Source organism: Triturus cristatus, chromosome 10 (assembly GCF_964204655.1).
Source record: "Triturus cristatus chromosome 10, aTriCri1.1, whole genome shotgun sequence".
Classification (NCBI taxonomy): Eukaryota; Metazoa; Chordata; class Amphibia; order Caudata; family Salamandridae; genus Triturus; species Triturus cristatus.
Genome location: NC_140593.1, coordinates 1,194,938,592 through 1,194,962,752, shown reverse-complemented (window position 1 = coordinate 1,194,962,752; position 24,161 = coordinate 1,194,938,592). Strand labels below are relative to the sequence as shown.

The window sequence follows — 24,161 nt, the reverse complement described above, 5'->3', positions numbered from 1 at the left end:
TAAAGGAAGAGCAACATTTTATAAATAGAGAAAGAACGAGAAGAAGGGGAGGGAAGGAGTGCTTTAGAAATAGAGGGAGCGAGAGAGAGGAGGACGGAACGGGAAAACTATTGGCAGAAGTGGAGGGCAGAAGGAGAGAAACGCAGAGAGTGGGAAAGACTTCGGAAGAATTCGCCCAGCGGGACTGCAGAGGGAGGTATGGACTGAGAGAGGTAGAGGCTTAGAGAGGAAGGAGGGAGGCGACAGAGAAAGAAAGAGGGGAGGGAGAACAGGAGGTGGGCTGTGGAAGGAGGGCTGAGACACTGTTGATGAGGCGAGGCGGAGGTCTAGCGGCGACGAGAGAGCGCCAGGTGAGGGAAACTGTGAAGGGAGGGGGTACCTGGGAAGACAGGGGGGACACACTAGAAGCAGTGGAGGGAGAGAGAGAGAGAGAGAGTGCAGGGAAGAGTGGGCGAGGGCGGGGGTTCAGGGGGGACGGGAGGACCCACCCCGGGCTGCTCGCGGACACCGGGAGAGTCGGAGCCAAGAAGATGCTGCAGGTCGGGACCCTTCCAGAGAGTGGGGGTGCGCACCGGCCCCCTGTGTGACTGAGACCCCCAGGAGACAGGTGAGTGGCCCCTGCCCACCCCTGACTGAACCTAGTCCAGCTTCCAGCGTCACTGAACGGTCATGTGACTGACACAGTCCCAGCCCTTCTGGGATGTCAAATACACCCATTAATCTTATCTGCCGTGGTGTGACTGATAGAAGCCGAACACTGCCAGGTTTTAGGGGACACTAGACTGCCACCTGACCTGTGACTGACCATCAACGTACGGGCCTTTCATTACCACTGGACTGCACCCCACCTGACCCGTGACTGACCACCAACCATGACAACCTTTCATTTGAACTGAACTGTCACCTGACATGTGACTGACCTGTCCCCAACCCTCGCAGCCTTTCATTAGTCATGGTCTTCCACCTGACCTGTGACTGATCACTAACCCTGACAACCTTTCATTACCACTGCACTGCCTCCCACCTGACATGTGACTGACCTGTCCTCAACTCTCACAGCCTTTCAGTAGTCATGGTCTCCCACCTGACATGTGACTGACCTCACCCCAACCTTAACCAGCCTGTCATTAGCACTGGACTGCCACCTGACCTGTGACTGACCTCACCCCAACCCTACCAGCCTTTCGTTAACACTGGACTTCCACCTGACCTGTGACTGATCACCAACCTTTACAACCTTTCATTACCACTGCACTGCCTCCCACCTGACATGTGACTGACCTATCCTCAACTCTCACAGCCTTTCAGTAGTCATGGTCTCGCACCTGACCTGTTACTGACCTTCCCCCAACCTTACCAGCCTTTCGTTATCACTGGACTACCACCTGACCCGTGCCTCATCATACCAATCATGACAGCCTTTCAGTTGGCCAGGACTACAACTATACGTGTGACTGACCTGCTCCCAACCCAGACAACCTTTCATTAGCACTCGACTACCACCATACCTGTGACTGACCTGTACCCAAACCTGACAACTTTTCATTAGCTATGGACTTTCAGACCTGCCCCAACCCTGAGAGCCTTTCAGCAGCGCTGGTCTACCATCATACCTGTGACTGACCTTTCCCCAGCCCTGAGAGCCTGTCCAGAGCACTGGGCTGTTACCTGAAATGACTGACCGTGCCGTAACGCTCCCAGCCTTTCAAAAGCACCGGCTGCTACCTGACGAGAAGGGCCCGTCTCTAGCACCCCCGTCGCCTCCGGCCTGTTGCAGACAGAGAGCCGGCCCTACGGGTCTGCACAGGATTGTCACAGGTACATGACTGACCCCGCCCCAGGGCTGACATTCTTTTAAAGGTACTGGTCTATCCCCAGACGCATGACTGACCCAGCACCAGCCCTATCACTTTGCAGCGTATATGATTCACTCAGCCACATCCCTGGCAACTTTTCTTTTATAGAACAGTCCGCGCACGTCTCAGCTAATAATTTGTTTTTTTCAATGCTTCATGACTACTGCTGCAGTTTCTAAGTGCTATAAATCTCAGGCGCTCCTTGTTTCTAGTTAAATGGCAATCATTTTCAAAATCTGAAGGATGGACGGTTAAGTTGGCCCTGCCAAGAGTCAAATCCATCCCCTGCGGAGCACACACTGACTCCCCCCCACCCATCTGCATGTCTCCTAATGTGACTGACCCCTCTCCAGCCCTCCTGGCCTTTTGGTGGAACGGCTCGGTCTCTTACTGTCTGGCTGACATGCTCTAACAGTCTTTAACAAGCTCTGCTTGTTGCAAGCTGCTCAATTTCCCCTTAGTCCACCCTTGTCGCCCGGCTCAACAGGTTATAGACACAAAGGCCTGACCGCCCATCCACCCATTCATCCATTTGATTGCTGGGCTGGCCCGTATGTTGGGCAGAGGACTGGAAGGGTGGCCTGTGTTATAAACTTTGGGAACTTTGGAACTAAGAGTTATCTGCTGCAGCAATGTTACAGTGTTATATGTAGGAAGTATGTGGCATAAGCGTTATCTGCAGCAACAATGCTACACGTAGGAAACATGCGGCATACAAGTTATCTGTTGAAACAGTGTTGCACTATAAGGGAGTACGTGGCACTAGAGTTATCTGGTGCCAAAATGTTGCATTGTAAGAAGTATGTGGCACAAGAGTTATCTGGTGCAACAATGTTATACGAAGGAAGTATGTGGCACAAGAGTTATCTGCTGCAACAATGTTACTTCCTAAAAAGTATATGGCATAGGAATTATCTGCTGGAACAATGTCACTTTCTAAGACATATATGGTGTAAGAGTTATTTGCTGCAACAATGTTACATGAAGGAAGTATGTGGCACAAGAATTATCTGCTGCAACAATGTTGCATTGTAAGAAACATGTGGCACAAGAGTTATCTGCTGCAACAATGTTAATCTGAAAGACGTATGTGGTTTAAAAGTTATCTGCTGCAACAAAGTTACATTTTCAGACAAATGTAGCGCAAGAGTTATCTGAAGTATTTGGCGTAAGAGGCACCTGCCGTAACAATTTTACATTATAATAAGTATACGACACAAGAGTTATCTGCTACAACAATATTTTACGCAAAAAGTATGTGGCACACGAGCTATTTGCCGCAAAAATGTTACATTGTAAGAAGTATGCTCCATTAGATTTATCTGCTACAACAATGCTAAAGTTTAAGAAGTATGTTGCAGAAGGGGCGTCTGCTGCTGTAAGAATGTTAGTTTGTCTGCGTTAAGTGGAATGAAAGATTGTGTTGTCAAACTTATAAGTGGAAAGATTTATGTGCCATAAGGGTTTTGTGATGTAAGAGTTAAGTGTTGGAAGAATTGTGTGTCACAAATTATGTGCTGTAAGAGGTATCAACTATCAGACAGACCTGTTCCTCATATGTGGTATGTGCTTTAGTGAGAGTTGTAGGTTTTAAGATTCATTTTGAAAGAGGTACGTGACATGATATTTCGGTGATGTAAGAGATAGTGGGTGTACAAGTTATGTGGCTTAATATCCGTGTGCTATTTGGAATCAGAATTATGTGCTGTAAGAGTTACATGTTGCAAGACATGTTTCAGGTGCGCTCTGATATCCTGTGACAATTACAGGAGTTATGTGGCATTTGCTGTATGAGCTGTAAGAGTTACAGGCTGAAGAGTTATGTTGAATACAAGCAATGCGCTCTAATAATTAAACATTGTAGGCATTGTTTGGCAGTATCCTGGGCTGTCAAAAATATAGTTTGCAAGATGTATGTGTTACATGTTGCAAGTGCTATAGGTTGCAAGATTTAACATTGTCTGAATAAGTAAAAGGTGTATGGCATGCAGATTATGATATAGAGTAAGTGTTGTAGATTGCATGGGTATAGTAGCATAAACATTATTTGCCTTAAGGGATATAGATTATAAGAGATATGTGCATAAGCGGTATGTGCTGTATGAGATATATGGTGTAAAACGCATGTAGCATAAGCGTTATGTGCTGTAAGAGTTGTATGTTGTAAAAGGCAAGTGGCATCATGGTGATGTGCTGTAAGAGTTGTATGTTGTAAAAGGCAAGCAGCATGAGTGTTATGTGCTGTAAGAGTTGTATGTTGTAAAAGACATGCAGAATAAATGTTATGTGCTGTAACAGTTATATGTTGTAAAAGGCATGTGTGGTAAATGTTATGTGCTGTAAGAGTTGTATGTTAAAAAGGCATTCAGAATAAATGTTATGTGCTGAAAGATATGTATGTAGTAAAAGGCAAGAAAAATGATTGTTATGTGCTGTAAAAGTTGTATGTTGTTAAAGGCATGCCTAAATAATGTTATGTGCTGTAAGAGTTGTATGTTGAAAAGGCATGCAGAATACATGTTATGTGCTGTAAGAGTTGTATGTTGTAAAAGGCATGCAGAATAAATGTTATGTGCTGTACGAGTTGTATGTTGAAAAGGCATGCAGAATAAATGTTATGTGCTGTAAGAGATGCATGTTGTAAAAGGCATACAGCACGAATGTTATGTGCTGTAAGAGTTGTATGTTGAAAAGGCATGCAGAATAAATGTTATGTGCTGTAAGAGATGTATGTTGTAAAAGGCATACAGCATGAAGTTATGTGCTGTAAGAGTTGTATGTTGAAAGGGCATGCAGAATAAATGTTATGTGCTGTAAGAGTTGTTTGTTGTAAAAGGTATGCAGAATAAATGTTATGTGCTGTAAGAGTTGTATGTTGTAAAAGGCATGTGCAATAAATGTTATGTGCTGTAAGAGTTGTATGTTGTAAAAGGCATGCAGAATTATATGTTATATACTGTAAGAGATGTATGTTGTGAAAGGAATGCAGAATATATTTTATAAGCTGTAACAGATGTATGTTGTAAAAGGCATACAGCATAAATGTTATGTGTCGTAAGAGTTGTATGTTGAAAGGCATGCAGAATAAATGTTATGCGCTGTAAGACTTATATGTTGTGAGAGGTATGCAGAATATATGGTATGTGCTGTAAGAGATGTATGCTGTAAAAGGCATACAGCATACATGTTATGTGCTGTTAGAGTTGTATGTTGAAAAGGCATGCAGAATAAATGTTATGTGCTGTAAGAGTTGTATGTTGTAAAAGGCATGCAGCCTAAATGTTATGTGCTGTAAGAGTTGTATGTTGTAAAATGCATGTGGTAAGAGCTGCATGTTGTAAAAGGCATATGGCATAAATGTTATGTGCTGTAAGAAATGTATGTTGTAAAAGACATGCAGAGTAAATGTTATGTGCTGTGAGAGTTGTATGATGTAAAAGGCATGCAGAATAAATATCATGTGCTGTAAGAGTTGTATGTTGTAAATGGCATATTGAAAAAATACTATGTGCTGTAAGAGGTGTATGTTGTAAAATACATGTGGTAGGAGCTGTACGTTGCAAAAGGCATATGACATAAATGTTATGTGCTGTAAGAGTTGTATGTTGTAAACGGCATGCAGAATAAATGTTACGTGCTGTAAGAGTTGTATGTTGTAAAAGGCATGTGGTAAGAGCTGCATGTTGTAAAAGGCATGCAGAATAAATGTTATGTTCTGTAAGAGTTGTATGTTGTAAAAGGCATATGGCATAAATGTTATGTGCTGTAAGACTTGTATGTTGTAAAAGGCATATGGCATACATGTTATGTTATGTAAGAGTTGTATGTTGTAAAAGGCATGCAGCGTACATTTTATGTGCTGTATGAGTGTATGTAGTGAAAGGCTTGCAGAATAAGTGTTACATGCTGTAACAGTTGTATGTCTTGAAAGGCATGCAGCATAAATATTATGTCCTGTAAAAGTTTTATGTTGTAAAAGGCATGCAGCATAAATATTATGTAGTGTAAGAGATGTATGTTTTAAAAGGCATGCAGAATAAATGTTAGGTGCTGTGAGAGCTGTATGTTGTAAAAGGCATGTAGAATAAATGTTATGTGCTGTACGATATGTATGTTGTGAAAGGCATATGAGAAAATGTTATGTGCTGTAAGAGTTGTATGTTGTAAAATGCATGTGGTAAGAGCTTCATGTTGTAAAAGACATGCAGAATAAATGTTATGTGCTGTAAGAGTTGTATGTTGTAAAAGGCATATGGCATAAATGCTATGTGCTGGAAGAGCTGTATGTTGTAAAAGGCATATGGCATACATGTTAGGTGCTGTAAAAGTTGCATGTTGCAAAAGGCATGAAGAATAAGTCTTACGTCCTGTAAGAGTTGTATGTTGTAAAAGGCACGCAGAATGTTATGTGCTGTAAGATATATATATTGTAAAAGGCATGCAGAATAAATGTTATGTGCTGTAAGATATGTACGTTGTAAAAGGCATATGGCATAAATGTTATGTGCTGTAAGAGTTGTATGTTGTAAAAAGCATGTGGTAAGAGCTGCATGTTGCAAGGCACACAGAATAAATGTTATGTGCAGTAAGAGATGTATGTTGTAAAAGGCATGCAGAATAAATGTTATGTGCTGTGAGAGCTGTATGTTGTAAAAGGCATATGGCATAAATGTTATGTGCTGTAATAATTGTATGTTGTAAACGGCATCTGGCATACATGTTATGTGCTGTAAGAGTTGTATGTTGCAAAAGGCATGCAGAATAAGTGTTGCGTGCTGTAAGAGTTGTATGTTGTAAAATGCATGTAGAATGTTATGTGCTGTAAGAGTTATATGTTGTAAAAGGCATATGGCATACATGTTAAATGCTGTGAGAGTCATATGTTGTAAAAGGCATGCAGCATAAATGTTATGTGCTTTAAGAGTTGTATGTTGTAAAAGGCATGAGCCATAAATGTATGTGCTGTAAGAGTTATATGTTGTAAAAGGCATATGGCATAAATGTAAGGTGCTGTAAAAGTTGTATGTTGCAAAAGGCATGCAGAATAAGTCTTACGTTCTGTAAGAGTTGTATGTTGTAAAAGACATGCAGAATGTTATGTGCTGTAAGATATATATATTGTAAAAGGTATGCAGAATAAATGTTATGTGCTGTAAGAGTTGTATGTTGTAAAATGCATGTGGTAAGAGTTGCATATTGTAAGGAACGCAGAATAAATGCTATGTGCTGTAAGAGATGTAGGTTGTAAAAGGCATGCAGAATAAATGTTATGTGCTGTAAGAGTTGTATGTTGTAAAAGGCATGCTGCATAAATGTCATGTGCTGTAAGAGTTGTATGTTGTAAAAGGCATGTGGTAAGAGCTGCATGTTGTAAAAGGCATACAGCATAAATGTTATGCAGAATAAATGTTATGTGCTGTAAGAGTTGTATGTTGTAAAAGGCATGTGGTAAGAGGTGCATGTTGTAAAAGGCATACGGCATAAATGTTATGTGCTGTAATAGTTGTATGTTGTAAAAGGTATGCAGCATAAATGTACTATGCTGTAAGCGATGTATGCTGTAAAAGGCATGCAAAATAAATGTTATGTGCTGTAAAAGAGATGTATGTTGTAAAAGGCATGTGTCATAAGTGTTATGTGCTGTAAGCTATATGTTGTAAAAGGCATACAGCATAAGTGTTCAGTTCAGAATACTTTATTTGGTTGCATTGTCACAGCCGTAAAAGTGAATCACAAAAGTAATCATATAACAAATCATAATATCTCTATTAAAATAATAAATTATAAAGAAAAGGTAAAATGGAGCATACTCGGTTTAGATACATCATCACATGGGCAAGATAAAAATTTAAGGTGCGGAGTACAGCCTAGAGGAAAACATAACAGATCCTTAATAGTATCTGATCTAAAACGAAGTAGCAGGGAACGTTCCCATCTGCTACGGGCAATCCATATGTAATTGGTGGTGTCATTTGAGTCCCATATGTTCAAATACCTAGTTACGATTGATTGTCCCGAGTGATTCCTTACATTGAGTGATTCCTTAGCCGCTGGGATTCCTCAAACTGCAAGAAAGCATCAGCCACTCTCTTTTTACTTAGAGAGATGCATGTAGGCGGGACCGAAGAAAAGGATTCCATCCCCATGCGACAATATACAGATTTTACTTAACAGATCCCAGAAATCTGAAACCCTTTATCCAGGGAGAGACAGTCTAGTATTTTATCATTGGTTAGAACAATCTTGGTGTTTTTCCAGATTGACAGCCATAGCTTAGCCGGCCGGTCCCGGTTCAGATCTTCAAGATAGGGTAACCCAAGTTCCTTATGCGTTATATAATTAGCAGCAGAAATGGGGAGGGCAACAACCCTCCTGAGGCATCTATTTTCTCTTTGTCTAATAGCCTTACAGTTTGAGATCCCCCATATCTCTGCGCCATACATGGCGATAGGTAAGCACTGGGATTTATACATTTGTAGCAGCGAGATTATGGCATAAGCCTTATGTACTGTAAAAGATGCATGTTGTAAAAAGCATGCAGCATAAATGGTATGTGCTATAAGGGCCGTATGTTGTAAAAGGCATATGGCATAAGTGTTACATGTTTTACGAGGTGTATGTTGTAAAAGTCGGGAGGCATAAATGTTAAGTGCTGTAAGAGTTGTATGTTGTAAAAGACATGTGGTAAGAGCTTTATGTGTTAAACGGCATACAGCATTAGTGTTATGCACAGTAAGAGTTGTATGTTGTAAAAGGCATGCCACATAAGTGTTACATGCTGTAAGAGTTGTATGTTGTAAAAGGCATGAGCCATAAGTGTTACGTGCTGTCAGAGCTGTATTTTGTAAAAGGCATGCTGCATAAGAGTTATGTGCTTTAAGAGCTGTATGTTGCAAAATTCGTGAGGCATAAATGTTATGTGCTGTAAGAGTTGTATGTTGTAAAAGGCAAGCGGCATGAGTGTTACATGCTGTAAGAGTTGTATGTTGTAAAAGGCATGAGCCATAAGTGTTATGTGCTGTAAGAGCTATATGTTGTAAAAGTCATGCAGCATAAGTGTTACAATCTGTAAGAGTTGTATGTTGTAAAAGGCATGCTGCATATGTGTTACATGCTGTAAGAGTTGTATGTTGTAAAAGGCATGCCACATAATGGTTATATGCTGTAAGGGCTGTATGTTGTAAGATGTGTGTGGCGTAATCTTTAATTTTATAGTTAAAGTGTTATAGGTTTCATGATTACATAAACATAAACATTTGTTGTAAGCTATATAGATTGTAAGCCATTTGTGGCGTAAGTCGTATATGCTGTGTTATATGTTGCAGCAGTTGTGCCATAGACAGTATGTGCAGTAAGTATTATATGCTGTAAAAGGCATGTGGGTTAAGTGATAAGTGCTTTTCGAGTTATAAGACTTAGGCATACGTGTTTTGTGCTGTAAGAGTTCTTGCTGTGTAGCATACACATAATTGACTGTTAGAGATGTAGGCTGTAAGAGGTATGTGGCATAAGCCCTATGCTTTTCTGCAGGTATTCTGCACTGTAGGAGTTCTCAATCATAAGCATTCTGTGCTGTAAGGGTTGTGGGTCACGCCCATTCTGTGCTGTAAGGGTTGTGGGTCACACCCATTCTGTGCTGTAAGGGTTGTGGGTCACACCCATTCTGTGCTGTAAGGGTTGTGGGTCACACCCATTCTGTGTTGTAAGGGTTGTGGGTCACACCCATTCTGTGCTGTAAGGGTTGTGGGTCACACCCATTCTGTGCTGTAAGGGTTGTGGGTCACACCCATTCTGTGCTGTAAGAGCTGCAGGTCGTACACATTAGGTGCTGTAAGAGCTAAGAGTTGTGAGAAAGCTCCTCTCCGAGTCACGTGACACTGTCAAGTTTCTTTCTGCTGCATTTGTCATGAGCGAGCACTCTGTTACACCTCACCTTCTCTTTGGGAAGGTCTGGTTCTGTTCCTGCCAGGGCTACTTCCTGTCTCTGTTCTCTAGTCTAGTTCTCGGTAAGGGCCATCTTCTCCGTCACTTCCTCACACTTCACTGTCTCACACATGAACATCATTTAAGGGTCGCCAGGGGTTGCAGCTGCGACCCCTGGCTTGTCCCTTGTGACCTTGGCACTACCTTTGCAATCCCTGGCCTCAGAGGTGGAATAATCAGTGCCAAGAACACAGTGGCAGCTTGTCCTTATGGGCGTCGGATGGGGCTCCTCTTTGTTTTCCATCACTTTCTTTTAATCACACTATTAGTGAATAATATTATGTTAGCCACTATCAGTGTAATAAAAAACATGACTACAATTAGCTGGACTATGACCTTCCCTGGTAGTTGAGGGAAGTAACAAAATGCTTTTACATGTGTATTGTGTGCATCCTTGCAGATGAGTGTGTGTAAATTTGAATGTGTGTGTGTGTGTAACCAAGTGAGTGAAAGTGAAGGTCAAAGGGCATGTGATGTCTCTTCTGCTACCCCTGGCATTTTGGTAAATTGCCCCCACTGACACCCCCAGGGTTCTCTTCTTGGTTCTCCTGCATTTGAGGTCCCTTCTTTTGGTCTTGAAACATTTTTGAGGCCACAACTTTCTAGCCTCTCTGTCATTCTCTTGCTTTCCCGTAGTCTCAGATAACTCGGTGAGTGTACAATGGGTAATGGCTTCGCCTTTCATTACAGTGCTTCAAGACAACCAATCAGAACCATGACGTGCTTGCATTGCAACACACGTGGGACTATTTTTTTTATCTCAAAAGTACTCAAAAACTTCACACATTAAATTCCATATCTCATATATACAGTATGTACAGGAGTTATGTGCTATGTCACTGTAGCAGCTTATTTTAAAATATTTCATATATTTGAATCAGCACTCAAAATGCAACCTTGACCTGTTGGTTTTGCCAGTGCTTTGCCAATGTTTGTTTTATGTTGTAAATGCTTGCACATTTCTATTCACTTTTATTGGAAAAGGCAAACTTTTTCAGTTTGTTTGTTATTCCACTGTACGTGACAATAAATGTATTTGTCTGTTTAATGATTCTTTAGCCTTATATTTATAATAAGACTTTAACATAGCACTAGATGTTACTCTAGTGACTGCTGCATAATAATGAGTAATGCACATGTGGACGTACATCACAAGTAAACACAGGAATGAAGTGTACAGTGGCATGTCCAGTACCGGAAGCCGGAATACTGGCATCGAAGGGCACGAACTACGAAGCACTGTCATAGGACATCACGGATAAGGTATGACATCAAGCTAGGTCCTAATTCCCAAGACAGCTTCTCTGGTACATTGGGTACCAGTGAGTCAGGATGACAAGTGATGGAGGCCCACACAGAGACCCCACAGGAAGAGTAGAACACCTGAGAACTGACAGAAACAGCCCTCTACTCCCTTAAGTATACATCCATCAGCCCAGCCCACATCCACCATGTCACTCCATCTGAATGAGAGCATCTTCTTCCCATGGACCAGGGCAACAGCGAGCAGAGATGATCTTCTCAGAAGCAGACAGGACAGTAGACTCCCTAGCGCCACTCTAGCAATGGGCACCATATGGGTGACATAGTGTGTAACCATCTCATATGATGCTGCATCCATCATGGGTATCCACCGGTGTCACCAGACCCACGGCTTGGCAGTCGCTGAGGTTGTAGCCATCCTGCCTTCTCGTCTGATGTGAATGGATCTCCGTTAAGTGCCTTTGCACTCCTCCACCCAGAGACTGTATCATCTTTAAGTGCCTTTTTACTCTTTCACCCAGAGACTACATCGTCTGTAAGTGCCTTCATGCTTCTGCTCCGAGATTGTATCATCTTTAAATGCCTTTGTACGCGTGCACCCAGAGATGGTACGGCCTTTAAATTACTTTGTACTCCTGCACCCAGAGATTGTATCGTCTTTAAGCGCATTTGTACTCATGCACCCAGAGGATGTATCGTCGTTAAGTGCCTTTGTAGTTCTGACACAGGGATTGCATCATCTTTAAGTGAATTTGTACTCCTGCAGCCAGATTGTATTGTCTTTAAGTGCCTTTGTACTCCTACACCCAGCGATTGTAGTCTTTAGGTGCCTTTGTACTCCTGCATCCAGAGACTGTATCGTTTTTAAGTGCCTTTGTACTCCTGCATCCAGAGACTGTATCGTTTTTAAGTGCCTTTGTACTCCTGCAGCCAGATTGTATTGTCTTTAAGTGTCTTTGTACTCCTGCAGCCAGACTGTATTGTCTTTAAGTGCCTTTGTACTCCTGCACCCAGCGATTGTAGTCTTTAGGTGCCTTTGTACTCCTGCATCCAGAGACTGTATAGTTTTTAAGGGCATATGTATTCCTGACCCAGAGATTGTATCGTCTTTAAGTGCCTTTGTAGGCCGGACCCAGAGATTGTGATGTCTTTAAATACTTTTGTACTCCTGCAGCCAGATTGCATTGTCTTTTAAGTGCCTTTGTACTCCTGCAGCTAGAGATTATATTGTCTTTAAGTGTCTTTGTGGTGCTGCACCAAAGGCTTGTGAGTTTTAGCCAGGTCCATGCATGATTGACCTACCCACTGCATGTTTCTGTGCATTCTGGTATCTACATTCCTGTTTATTCCATTGTAAATCTAGGACTACACTTCAAGTCCCAGAATCCAAATACAGACTTGCACTTGATGAGCTATTCGTGCATTGAGCTAAGACCCGTGGGAGCTCCGAGCACCCCTCTATCAGTCCTCTTTTACGCATTACTTACACTTGTCTCTCTGTTCTCTGTTCTTGCTCCATTTTGCGAGCGTTCTTCCCTCTGTGTAAGATCTCTCTTCAATTCTTTCTCCCTTCACTCTGTAAACAATTAACTCTACTTCCTCATGTGAATGTCTCAGCTGTCCACTCTCGTCTAGAGTGGTCCTTTAAAAAATCAACTTCTGTCTACAGCTTTTCCAACAAACTTTTCCTAATATTAAAAAATCTATTATTATGTTATTAACCATTTTTTTTTTACTTATGCACCCTGTTATCGTCTCTGTACATTGATTGGTAACAGTGCTGTATAAGAACAATAAAATAAATATGTGCAGCCTAGAGGTTACTTCCTCTTAGAGTTCTGAGGCATATAAACTATGTGATCAGAGAGTTAGATGTTCGTGTACTTAGCATAAGAGTTGCAGCTGCTTCAGGGCATAAAAGTTGTGTGGAATAACTGTTTTAATATTCAAAGAGTTTTAGATTGTATATGAGTTATGCTTTGTGAGCGCAAAGCGACATAGGAGTTATGTGCTGCAAGAGTTCTATGTTGCATAGTTGTGCAGCAGATGACATACATGCTGTAAGAGTTATGTGGTGCAAGAGTTATGTGGCATATGAGTTGTGTGCTGTAAAAGTTATATGTTTCAGTTATTATGTGGCTTTGGAGTTATATTCAGGAAGACCTAAATTTTGTAGGAGTTATGTGGCACATGAGATATTTGCTGAAAGAGCTATAGTTTGTAAATGTTATGTGCCATACTAGTAATGTGCTATAAGCAGGGCCATAAGAAGTATGTGATTCTGAGGCTGTGGTGTTTTCCGCAAAATTATGGATTTGCAGCATTTGCCACATAAGCCATCATATGCTGCATAATCTTCAGATGTTAACAAAAAAATGTTGTTTCTAACTCAAACGTTACTAAAATTGCTGCGATCCATGTTGCAGCGCAGTGAAAGGCCCTATGCAAAGGCTGATTGGTCATCTTTAAATTACTTAGTACTGTATTTGAATGTTAAATTGGTTCTAAAAATGTGAAACGTTTACACAGACAGTGTTAACATGTGAAAAAATGACAAACTCATGAAGTAATACTATTGCAAAATGTGCCGCATTAGGAAGCATAATTAGCCTTTTCGGGCTGCATAACTTAGCCAACCCTGCCTCATATTTTGGTCCTCCCCTGCCACATAATTACAGTGGCCCTGGCTATAAGAGCAATGAGTTGTAAGAGGTCTATGATATGAGTTATTCCATAGCAAACGTTACATGTGCTTATACTTATGAGTGTTTGATGCCTCCTCCAAAGGCAGCACTTATTAAAAGCAAAACAACAACAATAAAAATAACAATAATTATAACAATTTTAATAATAATCATGGCATCTTTTAAAATATTAGCAAGGTTCTACTGCTATTAACAAAGAAACATTGTACCGTAACATTTCTCGCAGCATTAAGCATACAGGAATATGTAGCAAGATGCTCATATTGAAAAGGTGAAAGTCAATTCCCAGCATGCATAGCGCTGCTAGTTGACAAACCACACTTGACTAAAAGTCGTCCTCCTGACATGGGCCTAGTTGCCACATGCCCATCGATAAATACCGCCTGGTTGATGACATCCCCTACAAAGGTAGTGAGAAGCATAGAAACTGCCAGCTTCATCATCAGCCTTTTAGTTTTCTCTTTTATCCGGGGTTTTCTCCCAACAGTCTTGAATTTATGGACCGGCTTATCCCGATTTAAATGTAATAGTTGCCACGGGGCCAGTTACACTTTTTAAGAATAAACTTACAATTCTAAAAGTCAAATGCGACACTTTTTAATGTTTTAATGCCCCGATCTAGAGTACAAAACAGCTGCAGGCCTCGGGCTCTTGCATGACACGAGGCCGCTTGGCCACCCGTGCACGCCGTCCCGCCTCGCAGCCTTTAGGCTTCTCGCTCGGAGGCTTGAAAGGCTGAGCTTTCTCCAATTTGGGAAGGAGGCGTGGAACGCACGCACAGCGCGCCGCACGCGCGCAGCCGGAACAAAGGCCCCGCAGCTGGCCCCTGCGCGCGCGCTGATTACCGCGCGGGGCGGGGCTCCAAGCCGAGCACGTGGCCCGCGCTCTCAGCGCCGCGCCGTGTCCTCGTGCCTGGGGAGCGCGCCGACGGCCCCCGGGGCACCATTGCTTCCACATCACAGGGCGATCCTTTCTATTAACAAACAAAAGACTCGCAGGAGAAGAAAGGAAGAGGGTGGAGGCCGCAGGAGAAGAAAGCTCTTCAGAACCGGCGCTTGGGCTTCTTAAACAACCAGGCCCGCTTCCCCCTGGCGGCAGTCGTCCTCAAAGAAGTGGCTGTCCCCCTTTTGTGTACTTTTGTATAAAAGCTTCCATCATATACCTCTTTTCCCTCACCCCCCTCGCCCCGCCACTCTTATTGATGTCCCTCCAGTTTCCATGTGTCCATCTTCTCTTCTGCTCTCTTACCCATGGAGGGGCGTCATGTAAGAGGCCTGTGAGAGGACAGTGTCTGTTTACATGGTAAATGACTGCAAGGTGCTACAGTGCAGACTGTGTTTTGATAAACACAGCTGTAGGAACTAAGGAATGTGAACACTAGCAGTGATGCTGCCCCAAACCAACAGGGGACCAACCTCTAAGCGTTTGATGCTGCCTGGCATGTCCAGCAAGCACCAGATCGAGTAAATGGTCCGCTCAACCGGTACCTCACTAAAGTACCATGAGTCGTGGATGTTCTGGCATACCTTACCCACCGTCTTCAACTGATACAGAACCAGGTGGCCAGATTGATTCTGCAGGAAAACAATCGCCAACATGTCTCTCCCCTTTTGATAAAACTACACTGGCTCCCCATATCACAGAGATGCGCCTTCAAGATGGGATGTATCGTCTTTAAATCCCTGAATAACAGAAACCCCAAACCTCAAAATCTTAACAAAACAAACGTACCAGTGGCGTGTTTCCCGCGTCGGACCTGCACCCAGCGCTCCAGTCTCCCGCCGCCGCGTCTTTACCTTCGCGGCCGCGGTGGGGAGACTAAAGACTACAATCCCCAGCACCTCTTGGGGCAGGAGACCCGCCCAACCAGATTTTGGCGCCAGGAGGCGCATAAAGCAGAGGGACACCCCCGGCAGAGCGGGCTCAAAATCTTAACAAAACAAACGTACCAGTGGCGTGTTTCCCGCGTCGGACCTGCACCCAGCGCTCCAGTCTCCCGCCGCCGCGTCTTTACCTTCGCGGCCGCGGTGGGGAGACTAAAGACTACAATCCCCAGCACCTCTTGGGGCAGGAGACCCGCCCAACCAGATTTTGGCGCCAGGAGGCGCATAAAGCAGAGGGACACCCCCGGCAGAGCGGGCTCAAAATCTTAACAAAACAAACGTACCAGTGGCGTGTTTCCCGCGTCGGACCTGCACCCAGCGCTCCAGTCTCCCGCCGCCGCGTCTTTACCTTCGCGGCCGCGGTGGGGAGACTAAAGACTACAATCCCCAGCACCTCTTGGGGCAGGAGACCCGCCCAACCAGATTTTGGCGCCAGGAGGCGAATAAAGCAGAGGGACACCCCCGGCAGAGCGGGCTCAAAATCTTAACAAAACAAACGTACCAGTGGCGTGTTTCCCGCGTCGGACCTGCACCCAGCGCTCCAGTCTCCCGCCGCCGCGTCTTTACCTTCGCGGCCGCGGTGGGGAGACTAAAGACTACAATCCCCAGCACCTCTTGGGGCAGGAGACCCGCCCAACCAGATTTTGGCGCCAGGAGGCGCATAAAGCAGAGGGACACCCCCGGCAGAGCGGGCTCAAAATCTTAACAAAACAAACGTACCAGTGGCGTGTTTCCCGCGTCGGACCTGCACCCAGCGCTCCAGTCTCCCGCCGCCGCGTCTTTACCTTCGCGGCCGCGGTGGGGAGACTAAAGACTACAATCCCCAGCACCTCTTGGGGCAGGAGACCCGCCCAACCAGATTTTGGCGCCAGGAGGCGCATAAAGCAGAGGGACACCCCCGGCAGAGCGGGCTCAAAATCTTAACAAAACAAACGTACCAGTGGCGTGTTTCCCGCGTCGGACCTGCGCCCGGCGCTCCGGTCTCCCGCCGCCGCGTCTTTGCCTTCGCGGCCGCGGTGGGGAGACTAAAGACTACAATCCCCAGCACCTCTTGGGGCAGGAGACCCGCCCAACCAGATTTTGGCGCCAGGAGGCGCATAAAGCAGAGGGACACCCCCGGCAGAGCGGGCTCAAAATCTTAACAAAACAAACGTACCAGTGGCGTGTTTCCCGCGTCGGACCTGCACCCAGCGCTCCAGTCTCCCGCCGCCGCGTCTTTACCTTCGCGGCCGCGGTGGGGAGACTAAAGACTACAATCCCCAGCACCTCTTGGGGCAGGAGACCCGCCCAACCAGATTTTGGCGCCAGGAGGCGCATAAAGCAGAGGGACACCCCCCGCGTCGCGGGACCGCGCGCGGGCTAAGCCCGGGCAAAGGGCGGGCCGTCTGTGGCCGTCAGGGGCCAAAGGAGGCCGGGCCGGGCCATATCCCTTTCGTCCAAAACATACCTTGTCCAGGAGGATGTCCTCCCCAGGACTTTGCAAACCGACCGCCAGGGAAGGGGGCTGTAATGCAGGGACATTGGACAAGTACTTTAAACCTACTAAAGATGATGTGGGTAAGGAAAAATCACTGGAGAAACGCAGGGCTGAGCGGCGGCGCTCCATTGATTCCCTGAAGAATATGCCCCTGCCAGAGATCATCCCGTATCCTATTACCCAAGAGGATGATACGCCCCCACCTAGCTTAAAATCTCTGACCCCTGAGGATTTTCCTCTCTTATTGCGGGACATTCCCACTTCCCCTGAGTTGGCCCCTGGAAAACTCCCAGTTATAACCCCTTCTGGGACTTGTCCTACTTTTGTTAATCTGGTCACCCAAATCTCACCCTCGCACGCAGCCAAGAAATGCAAACCTAAACAAAGAGTTGAGGTAGAGCTGCACAAGCCCCCACCGAGTAAACGGAGTAAAAAGTCAACGGGGGGCAGGGGGAAAATCAAACCGACGCATTTAGATTTCGGTAAAAAACATACACTTGTACCCCAACCTGGGAGGGATAATAAGAACGTTCCCACTGCTCTTCTCTCAAAGGTCTCTAGCCCAACTAGAGCCCCTATTCTAAGCACCCCAGTGGCTGATACATCTAACCCTCTCACAGCTATAGGGAGCTTAGAATCGCTATTGCGTTCTCTTTTACAGCCCATTAGCGATAGTCTGATAAAAGTAGAGAGTAGGCTCACCTTACTGGAAACAGCTTTTACTAATTTGAACACCATAGTTAGCAAGCAATCAAATAATACGGGACCCTATCCCCCCGCAGGAAACCTTACCAAAAAGGGAGGTACGAAGGGTAACAATAAAGCCTCCCCCCAGAGAGTGACTACTGCCCCTCCTCTACAACCATTAATGGCTGTTTCAGACCATGTACCGCGCAGCAACGCACCCAATAGGCCCAGAGAGACATTAAACTCTACCTCTCAAAGTTCCCACCTGGGGATTCTTGACGGCAACTTAGAAGCTGGTGGTATCTCTCCACCATCTCCGGGTCGGCTGGCCCCAAGTCCACGGAGACCAGACTTGCCACCAGAGGCTAATAGTCTAACGGTGGTTTTAGCAGGTGCTCCCCGCTTAAGACTAGGGGAGAACGAGGATTACCAATCACTAAAACATAAGGTCATTAAATGGCTGAATTGGAATCGACCCCTACCGTCCCATTTTAATAGTGAGATTATTATGGTAAGAAGGGTCTCCTGGCTAGGTAAAACTAGGAAATCTATAATAGGGGACTGCATCCTGACAAGCTTTAAGGATCCGGGCACTGTGCGGCATATTTGTAAAGGAATAAACAGGTCATTGGATTCTACTATCCAGACCATGCCAGTATCCTTTTTCTTCCCCCCAACCCATATGCATCATACCCCGACATCAGATGAGTGGGTGAGGGTGGAACATAGACATAGGTATAGGGATCATGCACAGCGTCCAAACTTTCAGGTGCAAGACAGGCCCTACTTCCATCTTAATCATTTTAATCGTTTTAACTGCCTGAACGGCTTGGATGGGGTCGATTGACTCTCTAGTGATAAACCAATGGCTGTGGATTGTGGTGCCTGCAGCTCTCTTAAGCTACCTACCTTGACTGCTGTTGTATTGGATGGGCCACTGAATAATCGGGCTGTTTTGGATAATTTATCGGCCCATAATGTTACCAACGCTCTTGGTAGTTCGATCAACACATCATTGGTGGAGAATGTCTGTAGCAGGCCCTTTGACCTACCGGCCCCTAGTGTCAGCATTACATTAGTATCTCCGATATTAGTGGGGCCTGGAACTACATTTTTAAATACTATCTCATTTCAACCGATGGCCACACAGCCCACTACTGACAAATCCCGAGCTGTATGTGAGGACGCAACATCAACGCCACAACCTAATTACAAGCAGACCACCAGTGTTAAACACCTAGGCAGGCATAGTGGTTATGATCTGTCCATCCTTAGCTGGAATGTTGCAGGCATCGAATCTAGACTGTCTGACCCCCAGTGGGTCCAGCTATTGGATGGCAAAGATGTCATTATGTTTCAAGAGACTTGGGCTACAGGGAATGTGTACCTAGAGGGCTATCACTGTTTTAGTGTACCCGCCTCTAAGCCCGCCCATGGTCGAGCAATGGGAGGACTCTTTATAGGGATCAGAATATTGGCTGGCGGTACTTTTAAGGACCTATCATTGGGGAACCCAAATATCCAGGTCCTCGAATATAAACGAAAGACCTTGATTTATTTAATCAATTTTTATAATAATGATTTTAATTTGATACCAAATAGGAATTATGCAGCACTTTCTAATTTATTGGTACACCTTGATGCAAATATGAATATAGGCCCAGGCGAGAAGTCAGGGATCCTCATTGGGGGTGATTTCAATGCAAAAATCTCAAGTAAATACCAAGCAGAGGACAAAAGCTGTTCCGATCTAGCAGATCGCAGAGGTATTGAGCTTGTTAAGATTTTAAACGACCACATTCTTAGTAATGTTATGGAAACAAGCCAATCCCCAGGACTGACCCACGCCCCCACGTTTAGAGGGAGAGATTCAAATTCAACGATTGATTTTATTTTCACATCCCCTCACTTAACAGACTGTGTTACTGACTCAAATGTGGTAGAGACCCTATATGGAGATCATAATCCTCTTACAGTCACCTTGTATTTGGGCCCCAGCCCAATACATGCTAAATTCAATGGCGCAAGAGATATCACGCCATCGGGTGACGGTCTCCGTCTTAAATGGAGGAGAATTGACTGTGAAGCCCTACTTGACGACGTAAAGAATGATCACCTAGCATTGGTAAACTCCTGTCTATCAATGGATGAAGATTGTCACAGAATAGTCACCGATTTTGGGAAATTATGCGTGGCAATTAAAAATTATCTGTTAGTCCCTATACTCCCTGAGACGAAGGACCCTAGATGGTTCGATTCGGCTTGCTCTATGGCAAATAGGGAATTACGTAGGGCACTAACCACGAAACCAAGGAACACAGCGGAGGTACAAACAGCTAGGAAATTTTACAAACAAAAAATAGCTGAAAGGAAGGCGGCACTTCTGATGGAACAGTGGGAGTCCCTGGTTGATAGCGCCAATTTAAAGAGCAGCGGGCAATTCTGGCCCGCTGTTAGGAAAATGCGCGACATGGGTAAAAATGTATCCCCTATTGGCTGCAATATAACTGGCCCTACCTGGGAAGCCCACTTCTCCATCATCTATGCTGCTCCTGCTGAAGAAATAATTACCTTGGATCTGAAACAGCTGGGAGACTTACGGTTTGATCTCCCTGAGGTGACGTCAGCCATTAGAGAGAGCCTAGGCAATAAGGCCCCTGGACCAGACGGCCTACCGATAGATTTTATAAAACACAGCACAGACCTATGGGCACCAATTTTATATAACGTTTTTAATAGTATGACACGAGCGTCCATCCCCGAGACATGGTCCCTTAGTATTATTGTTCCAATCTATAAAAAGGGCGATAGGTCAGACCCAGCAAACTACCGACCAATTTCGCTTTTGGACAATACTCTAAAAATACTTGGGCGAGTTATCTACAATAGGGTGGTAGAGTGGGCTGAAGATTCTGACCTATTGGATCCATGTCAGATGGGATTTAGGAGTGGGGTGGGCACGGTCGAACAATGCTTGAATTTAAAATTAATAATTGATAAGTATACCGTTGCCCGATCCTCTCCTATATATCTCGCTTTCATGGATCTCTCATCCGCATTTGACCTGGTAAACAGATCAAAACTGTGGTCAATGCTTCTCAGTTATGGATTGGACGAGCCCTTAGTACACTTCCTGGCATATCTCCATACCGATCTTAGGGCACAAGTCAGGATTGGGTCAGGAGGAGAAGTCTCTGGTGCTATAAAAATTGGCAGGGGGGTCAGACAGGGGTGCGTCTTAGCACCCCTGTTGTTCATTGTTTATATTAATGGCATAGCAAAGGCCCTAAAACAAGTAACCAGAGATGTCCCAACTATCCAGGGGCACCCCTTGCCAGTTCTATTATACGCAGATGATGCGGTCCTTATGGGCCGCACCCCTAATGCCCTCCGTGCGCTTGTGGTAAATTTTGTACATCATATGGAGGGCTTGGACCTGCGTGTGAACTTTAAAAAATCCTTTGTTATGTCATGCGGACCTGGTAAACGGAAACTTAACACCATCCATATCGGGTCTGACAAACTTGACTCCGTTAATTCTTTTATATATCTAGGGGTGGCCTTCGCTGCGAACAACTCGTGGAGTGGGCATTCTGCCCACGCCACGAGCAAGTTCTCGAAGGCCATTAACTCAATACTGAGTCTCCCACGCCCTAAGAAACTAGGTGCAACCAGTGCTATTTTAAAATTTTTTAAATTACAGTGTGTTCCTGTTGCCACCTATGGGGCCGAAGTTTGGGCTACTGCTAAAAATCCCGGCATCCAACGAGAAGAGACACGTTTTTGCAGAAAAGTTTTGGGTGCCCCAATTTCGTCCTCTGAATTTATCTGCCACAAAGAGCTAAACCTCCCTTACGTCTGTGATTTCATTAGAAGCAGACCAGTTCTATTCTGGTTGAGAATTTGGAGGAATAACGCAGCCTCGCTAACACAAGACATAATCAAAGACTGTCTTAAATGTGATCATGGGCTTTTAATCCCATGGTTAGCGGGAGTTTCAAAATCATTAAGCGCTGTGAATAAAGGTGATCTCTTTGTAGATCCCTCCAGTATTGGATGTCAAGACAAGGTAGAGGTCAGACAAGCACTATATGCACTTTATGAGGCAGAACGGTTGGAAAGGGAAACATTGAAAGCTACGGTTATTAGATATATTGAGAATGACCTGCCCAGGCAACCTCTCCCACTTTATCTTACTCTACCTATGACTAGTTGGGAGAGGTCTCTATTATTTCGATTAAGGGCCGGTTCCATAAAATTCATGCTGGGTTTCCCTTTGGGTTATAATTTAATTATTGACCGTAACCCGTGCCCCTGTGACAGCACCAGCAAGCAGAATGAGTTACACTTTTTATTCTTTTGTAAATTTTACTTAAAATATATCAACTGGTTTTTAACACCCTATTTTAGAAAACACAAACCCCTTTCTCTTATGGAGTCTTGTCAAATGTTACTCTCCCTGGACTCTGAGGAACTGATTTTTCGTACTAGCACCTTTTTAAGACTAATAATCCGTGTACGCAATATGATGGAAAATCCTTGAAAGATTGTTGTTTTAGTTCTTTATAAAATTTTTTAGAGATATCGTGTTGTATATTGTAATGATGAATTGTTTTTATGTCTGTACTTTTATGAATTCAAGTAATTCGAATAAAGGTCTTTTGAATTGAATTGAATTGAAACCCCAAATTCATTAACAGTATGATCAATCGATATAATCCAACCCGCAATCTAAGATCCGCCCACCTACACCTGTTGACAATACCTTCCTTCAGACAGAAACGTTTCGGAGGATCCAGGTTCTCCATATTGGGCCCAAGATACTGGAATTCCATGCCCCTAGAGATCAGATCTTGCACAGACCTCATGACCTTCCACAGACGACAAAAAACATGGCTCTTCGGACAGGCATTTGAGTAATCACGAGAATCAATTTCCATCTTTCACCTTCCCAAGCAGCGCCAAGAAACCAACCTGGTGTATGTGCGCTATACAAATTATTTATAACATAACATGTTAAATCGCTAAACCGTTGATAGTTATGATGTCACAAAGTTGTTGTCCCCTGCTCTCATCGTTCCTCATATTTGCTAGTTAGGGGTGCTGTAAGGAGTGGGTTGCCAAGGGTTAAAAATGTGCAGTAGCTGGTATATCTGATTGCTCATAACCTATATGGTTAAGCCAGGTGTAGTAGTTGATACATCTGAGTACTCTTAATTAACGTCTGTGCCATAAGCCAGCCAGGGGTAGTAGTGATACAGCTGGCTCTTCGGTTATCTTTATCAGCCTGCACTCCCTTTCCCCACAGTCCTGGAACAGACCAAAGCTCCCCTCCTGTCCCACTGAAGAGAGTGGGCAGCTGCGCCCACCGTGCTAGACTCTCCAACCCAGACCCCATCAGGTTTCTGATGAATATTTACACAGACAGGAATTTATCTGCGGCCCTCATTGACCCGTTCCGGCCCAGCCAGCACCCCAAGCAAAGGCAAGTGTGGGGGCAGAAGCTGAGTCTGTTACCATGCATGCTACTACAGGCATCCCCGTGCATTCTCTCTTCCAAACAACATGCATGCAGCCCTGGGCATGCCAATTTTCTGTCTCTCATTGCAAGCAATGTGCCAACCTGAGCAAGCCCAACCTGTGCCAACTCATAGCAAACACGTGTCAATCATAGACAATCCAATAATTCTGCCAAGCGTAGGCAGCCCAGTTCTGTTCTGTGTTGTAATTTTCATTACACAGCAATGTGAGCATCACAGGGGCCTCTCCATGTGCTGAGTGCAGATCAGTAATGCTGCCTCGTGTTCCCCCAGCCTTCTTGTCCCTTTTTCCAAGGGCCCAGAAGCTCACCCACAGCCTCGTCAACAGCCTTTTTCACTTCTGTACCCCACTGCTCGTGGGTATCTGTGACAGAGTGAACTTATCTCTTGGGGCGCCCTGTTATCAGTCTTCTTGCATTCATTACTGTCTCTTTGGCTATCATCACCACCGCCGTTTTGAAGAGAGCACAAATCCTGAAAGAATGAACTACTATGGTACACATTTACGACATGCTACCTTCATCGCACAGATCACATCAGCAAGGACTCGGCGTCATGCACTAACAGATCTGTCCTGTTCCGTGATCTCACCCCAGGTTAGCTTGGTTGGGTTCTCCTACATGCAGTCCTCACCTCGCGGTGCGGCTGGTATGCCTAGATGTGGGTCCCGTGCTCACTGTGCCACTGGAACCAAGATGCACCCGACTGACGAGCCCCCAATGAGGCAGAAGAAACTGGTCTTGGCTTGCTTGTGTTCCGGTTCATGG

General features: G+C 44.7%; 1 protein-coding gene across 2 annotated transcripts in view; it reads left to right on the top strand.

Moving 5' to 3' along the window:
* The first annotated feature begins 471 nt into the window (after positions 1–471).
* LOC146797023 (metabotropic glutamate receptor 6-like) overlaps positions 472–24,161 on the top strand; it is a 367,831-nt gene continuing 344,141 nt past the window's right edge. For both annotated transcript variants that reach the window (XM_085629614.1, XM_085629615.1), the window contains exon 1: positions 472–607. The gene's annotated coding sequence lies outside the window, so the exon portion shown is untranslated. The remainder of the gene's footprint in view (positions 608–24,161) is intronic.